Raw genomic sequence first — 7,584 nt, forward strand, 5'->3', positions numbered from 1 at the left:
ATATCCATGCACGCATTTCATGAAATACCTTTTATATCCGTGTTAACTGTGGCATGTTGTGTGATTACTTGCTGAGATTTCTTTAAGGAGACGTTTGTATTCACATCTCATCTCAGTTCATCTCAACTCATCTCACAATTATTCATTACTATTCAGTAACTTTAACTCACAAATCTCACTACTATTCACAACTCATCTCATTACTATTCACAATCCATCTCAACTCATTTTAAGTCATCTTCGAATCCAAACGTCTCTTTCTTTAAATCTCATTATGGTAGTTTCCACTACCATTCCCCAACCGGAATGATAGAAGTTGTAACAGGTTCCTCAGATATCTAGGAAACATGAACCCGGATGGTTCCCTGTTAGAGGACAAGTACACTGTCCAGGCTCGTCAAGACTACAATGTTGATGCATTAATCCATACGGCTAAGCTTCTCAGGCAAATCTTACATAGTATTAGTGAGACTGAGATCGATGCTACGATCTACCAACCCTCTAAGAATTTGAAGTTTTGGTAGAATATGAACCAATTGTCTACGTACCTAGAGCAAGCCTTTAAGACCTCGGTTGACGTAAAGGCAATAGAAAAGGAATTTACGTCCCGAGCCTCAGAAATCCCATGGGATATTTTGGTGTCTATCTTCCGATGGGACAATGGTTATGAAGAGTACGAGAGTTTAAGTATTTTGAAAAGAAATGAAAGAAAAAAGAAAAAAAGATGGCAACAGTACTTATAGCCAACTTTTGTAGATTTATGTTATTTTTTAGAAATCCTGTGTTTTGGGAATTTAAATTATGCTTTATGCTTTTGAGATATTACGCCTTTATGACTCATGTTTACGTTTGGACAATGTTTGGGGTTATAATATTAGTATGATGTCATGTGCTTTGCAATTGCTTATCGTGTTGCTTAGTTTATCCGACTTTTGAACAAGCAAAAAACACCGCAACTTTTCTCTCTAAACCCAATAACCGCAACTTTTCTCTCTAAACCCAGCATCTTTCAAACCGGATAGAGGAGGTGGGAGCTTCGGCTCCTTCCCTCCCCCTTTCTGGTTTCCCTTGTATTTTTGCTATGTTTTGTTCATTTTTTTTCAGGCCAAATAAAGGGAGAATCGTCGTTCGTGATCTTCCGGGTCCCTATAGCCAACACGCGCCCCACCAGGAGGTTGCCCAACCGCTGATCTACACGTCCACCGAACACGGCCCCAACCGGAGTGGAGCATAGCCTGCACGCGCGGGACGAGAATTCCAAAGCTCCTCGACGGATGGTCCTCACGTGCCACCAAGGAGCTCTTTACAGTTGCAACGCGTGGCAGCTCCCGAACCGGCGACTCTGGATCTTCCAAGACCGAACGTCGGTTTTCCCTTCTGAGACGTTTTTGTGCACTATTTTTCCCTTTTTACAGTATTTTTAATGTAATTTATTTATGCATTGTCTTTATTTTCAAGAAAACAAAAAATCTAAAAATATTTGTCCCTTCGGACTTAGGTCCAAAGGGTGTTGTTCCCCCTCCGCTTAGTCGGTGATATTGGGGTTTGGTTTCTCCATACCCCGTCCAGTTGGGTATGGAGTTTTGTGTTTAGTTACTGCAAACTCTGTCAGGAACAGAGTTGTGCTATCTCTTAGACTTCGGTCTTAAAGATAAGCCGTCTGGACTAGACCATGTCAATCACAATAGTGTACTGGGATTCTACTAATGTTTGTAATTGACTTGTTGTTTGAAGTCAAATTTGTATGTCCTCTTTAAATGAATAGAAGGAGATCCGTTGTTATAAAAAAAAAAAGTTTATCCGACTTTTATTGACTTTCTGCTGCTACGCTATTACATACTACTAGAGTACTTAGGTGCATAGCATATTAGCTACCATGTACGAGGGGTGTGTAGTTTTGTGTTACATGTCCCGGCGTCTTAGTCATTGTCCAATCCCAAGAGGGAGCTGGGGGCGCCACAAATTCGCTGCTCAATTAAAGCACTAACTCGCTCTGTCATGAATGTTATCTTCTTAATATGGTGCTTCCTCTTAATTGTACACAAATCTTTGATAACTTTTATATAAGTAAGAACTTATTTAATAATATGCAAAAAGGAATATTGATATTTACCTCCCTGAGGTTCTCAAAGATTTCATTACTAGAATCCAAAGTTCGCATATCAGATTTTAAACCTTGAGGAAATGGTACCTTAACTGGGCTCTTAATTACCTCGACTTTCTTGGGCAACTTGGCACTATCATTGATTTGTTCCTCTTCAACATCCCCTGACTTATCAGTTGTTAGGATGTGTAAGGACTTACCATTTCGTGTCACAATGGTATTGACCTCTTTCAAATTGCCTTGAGCCATATGTTGACATTGAGGTGTGGATTGAGTTTGAGAAGGGAATTTGCCACCCTCATTCATACTCAAATAGCTCATCAACTTGGATACATGGCTTTTTATCTCCTTATTTTCTTCAATAACCTGCATAATCAAATATTCAAACTTTTGATTAGTTTTATTTTGTGCCTCAATAAAAGCATGTAAAGTATCTTCTAAGGGGTTGCTATAAGAAGAAGATGCATGATACAGTGCATGGTAAGCTCTAGGTGGTTCTGCAGGTTGCTAGTTTTCAGACTTCCAGCTAAAATTGGGGTGATTGCGCCACCCCAGATTATACGTATCGGAAGAAGGTGTAAAAGGCTTCCTATACTTATCTAATATATTACATTGTTTCTCATACATTCCTCTCATTTCAACAAATGTGGGGCACTCTTGAGTTAGGTGATCTATCCCACCACACACAAAACATGGTCTAAAAGACTTTGCATGATTAGCCATGCATGTTGGCTTTAAGTCCTTAGTCTTTAACACTTCTAGCTCCCTAATGAGCATTTCAACCTTAGCCTTTAGGTTATACTCTTCCCTACGATGGTAAATTCCACCACCATTTGGGTTTCCTACAGATCGTGACCTATTTGTGCTCTCAATAGCACTAGGTCTTGTCCAAGTGTGAGCTTTTAAAGCAAGCTCATTGAGATATTCTATGGTTTCATCATGATCTTTCTATATGAACTCGCCATTACACATCATCTCCACAAATTAATGCTCTCTAGATGTAAGTCTCATAAAAATAGCTCACTAAACGTCAATTCTCATACACATGGTTAGGACTTATACTCGACAACTCCATAAATATCTCCTAAGACTGATACAAAATCTCACTGTCTTTTTATGCAAAGGTGGAGATTTGCTTTTTTAAAGCGTTGGTCTTATGTTAAGAAAAATATTTATTAAAGAAGACCTGAGTCATCTCATTCCATGACCCAATAGATCGTGGTCTCAGCGAGTATAGTCAACTCTTAGCTCCATCCTTCAAAGAGAAAAGAAATAATTTAAGTCTCACAACGTCATCAGTTGCATTTTGACTATGAAAAGTCGCAACTACTTCCTCAAACTCCCTAATGTGCACATATGGATTTTCATTTTCCAAGTCATGAAAAGTAGGGAGTAACTATATAATCTCTGTTTTAACATCAAGTTGTCAAGTGTTGGCTGGAAATATGATGCATGATGGTGTGGTTGTACGTGTAGGGTGGAGGTAATCTTGAAGAGTTCTAGTAGGTTGATCTTCATGTTCACTCATTTATTCGGGATTAGATGCATTGTCAAATAAAATATTTAAAAAGTTTGATTATAACTCTAATATAGGCCTACAAGCAAATCTACCCAAGACTCTCTACATCTGTGCATGCAAGGTAACAAAATACTAAAAAAAAAAATACTATAAAAAGAAAGAAGAAAAAAAAAAGAATGTAGCAAGCTAAAAGAATGAACGAAATTACCACCTTTACAAACTGTTGAAAAGAAAAATTATCTAGCAATTCTTCAACCATCTCCCTGACAATGGTGCCAAAATCTTATTACGTCCAAACTAGTACGTGGTATTATAGTATAGTTCAGGGTGTCGATCCATAGGGAGTTAGAAGAAAGACAACAAGACGCAAGCTTAAAAGAAAAGATCAAATTGTAATATGACAAGAATATGAGAATTCTACCAAAAGTACACAATTAAAATGAGATTAGGACATGGATAAGAAGGCAAGTAAAACTTTGGGCTTCATCAACTGGATCCAATACTATGACTTTTTCAAACCAAATGATATACATAATTAAAAATTATAACACCAAATTTCTAATTGAAAGATATGGCATTATATTCATATACTTTCTCAAATTTAATTCTAGAATATATTCTCCCTTTACAAACCACGGTTTCCATATATAAAAATGAATATCAGATCTAAAAATGACCCTATATTCGTAAATAATAGTGTAGTAGAAGATCACATCAATGATATGAAAATCTTGTTTAAGTCACAATTATATATTCATAATCCTACAGCTTAACAAAATCAAATCATAACAAGATTTAATATAATTATCTCAAACTTATAATATCCAAAACAAATGGATAATTGAATTCTAGAATCTGAAACAATAAAGCTTAACATATGAATTGAAATAAAGTCAAAATATTTCCACCCTAGAGCCCTAGGCTTTACCAAATATTTAGTTCTTCATAGAAGAACTAAATAATAAAAATGAAATATTTATCTTCTCTAGAACTGTACCTCATCCCTTTCAAAAAACTCTCAATTTCGTGCTAAAGAAATACTTATATAGGGTAGGAAAGAAACACTAATATCTTTTATATTCCCGCATACAAAATTGCTTAAATTTTAAGATTCATCTTAGCAGCCACGTACATGCTTTAGGAGTTCGAATTTAAAAATCCTTATTAGAGATAACTTCGTAATCCTTTAAGATAGATTTCCAATGCATCAAGAATCACATCAATTTGATATTTGAGTGAAAAGTTATGATCAAAATACAGAAGTATGTACAGGCTATCTTTTAGTGAATTTTGGACTGACTTTTTTTCTTGACCCGAATTACTCTCAAACCCCATCATTATTCTTATTTGAAGAGTCCTACACTCGTTGAAAATTATTAGGTTGTTCCAACGTCTTGCCCACTTGAAAGTCTTTTGAATTTGATTGGGTTTGGACTTGCTCTTTTATAGACTCTGAAATTAAACATAAAAATTTGCTCAGAAGTATCCCAAAATAAATAGAAACTCAATTCAAGAATGCACATTAATTCTTATGATTTCTATTCACATTTTAGTATTTTAGTCTAATAATATGGTATTTAAAGTGTACTTACATACACTCATCAATATATTTATCAATATATAAATAAGTTTTAATCGAGTCGAGTTAAAGAGTCGACTTGAGCATAAACGAGCGGGTCTTAAAGAGTTTTAACCGAGTCGAGTCGAGTTTTGTTGGGTATGTATCATTTACAAATCGAGCGAGTATCTACTTTCACGAACGAGTTTTTTTTCACTAGTTTTGTTCAATTCGAGTTTAATAGAGTGAGTATCGAGCGGGCTATCAAACAGACTGATCCATTTCCTGCCCTAAGCCCTTGTTTAATTAATGCAATGAATTGAGAAGTTTATAAATAATAGTAAGATAATTTGTGAATAACAGTGAAATAATTTGAGTTCAAATTTTTATAAGATTTTGGGAAATGATTGAGAAAAAATTAAATAAAAAATTATAAGATTAAAAGATGGTTAGTGTAAGGGGTTTTTTTCATGTTAGTGGCCCTGAGAGGAGCAACTAAAAGAATAAAAAAAGAAGGCTCAATCTATAACAAATAGGCCCCTTGGTTCGGCCTGCATGTAGACTCCCTTAGACGCAATCCCGGGAGCATTTTGCAGGGGAGATGAGACTCGCATTCTGAAGATCCCTCGAACAGTATCCAGCCCTTGAGTACATGTCCACATGAACAAGTGGGAAATAGCGAGGACCCTCAATCCTCTGACAAAGTGACATCAATGGACCACTAAGGACACCAGCGGAGTAAGGTAAATAGGGGGACTACACTACATTAATGACACTACTACCTGAGCTACACGCCACATTAATGACGTTGTCCCCGAGGCACGCCACATTAAATGACTCTGACAAAAAAAAAAAAGTAAAAAGGCCATGGACTCCATGGGGGCAGGCACGATCTGTCCCCCTAAACTCCCATAACAATTTCTAGGTATGAGAATTTTGTTTGGTTTCTATAATCTCTCATTATTTATAAACTTCCAAAATACTTTACTGACTTTGGTATTGGAGACAACCCGGCCCCAAAGCAGCTCAGTTTTGAAGACCTGAGTTGCTGGAACCTGGCCTAAAGATATACAAAACACGACGTTATTAGTTAGAATATAATTTTTGTTTTGTGAGTTAAAAAAGTTGAATTATTTTTTATGTTTTGCTATAAAGTTTAGAAAAGTTGTAATAAGTAGGTAATAATTAGATGAAAAAATTAAAAATTAAAAATTAAAAAATATTTGTATTTGAATGGTATTTAGATGTTGAGATGAGATGATATGATTTCAAGATTTGTGAAATCAAACCAGGCCTAAATGTACTTAAAAAAAGATTTACAAAAAATTTATTTCTTTATATGTCAGTTATTGAAATATTGAAAATCATAAAATTTAAAATTCAAAATTTTAATTTAAAAATAACAATAAAATGAGTTTTGTAAATAAAATTATAAGTACATATAGTATTACTTTTAAAAAAAATATTAAGAAGTTTTGAATGTGTGGATGAAGGTACTTAACTTAGGATGAAATATGTGTCAACGTCACAAAGGGTTTTAAGACAAAATTATTGGAAAATGCAATTTGAACCGATAAAAGTGACCGATTGTATTTTTTAATTTTAATTTTTTTTTACTTAATGATTAATGAAGTGAATATTAATGAATTGATATTTTTTTATGTTTTTTAAAATATTTAAAACTGTGTAAAAAATTATTAAAAAAAGAAAAAGAAAAAAAAGTGGATTTGCACTCATACACTTCCTTCGACTAAATATCGATCCCTCCCAGTAGCACTGTCCAAAATTATTTGGGTGGTGAAATTATGCTGCCCAAGAGTTACCGTTGGATTTAATCCATAGTTGATTTTGTTTTTGTTTTTTTTTAAATGTTAAAAAAACACAAAAAAATTTTAAATAAAAATTAAAAAATAAAATATATTATTTGTCAAACCTACTAAATAGGGGTGAAACATTTTTTGTTTGGACCGGAAAAACTAGCTAGACTGAATAGTTCGGTCTGGACCAGATTGAGAATTGGTGTGGTCAGTTTCGATCGACAAGTTGTGAGACCGAGGAGGTTCGGTCTGGTCTCGAGGTTTGTAAGATTTTGACCAGATCGGACTAAAATTATCCTATTGAAATATATACTTTTTCAAAATATTTTTTAATAATATAATATATTATTTTTATATAGTAATTATATAAGTTAATCATGTAAAGTTTAATATAATCTATTATCATTCACAATATAAAATGTTAAATAATATATTTTATCAATTAATAATATATTATAAATCATATCAGAATATATGTATATGCATAATACATTCATACATACACTTAATTAAAGTAATTAGGTAATGTTTTTTTTAAATACCTAAATTGCAAATAAACATGAATAATCTATATATAATGAAATTA

Source organism: Juglans regia, chromosome 11, assembly GCF_001411555.2.
Source record: "Juglans regia cultivar Chandler chromosome 11, Walnut 2.0, whole genome shotgun sequence".
Taxonomy (NCBI): Eukaryota; Viridiplantae; Streptophyta; class Magnoliopsida; order Fagales; family Juglandaceae; genus Juglans; species Juglans regia.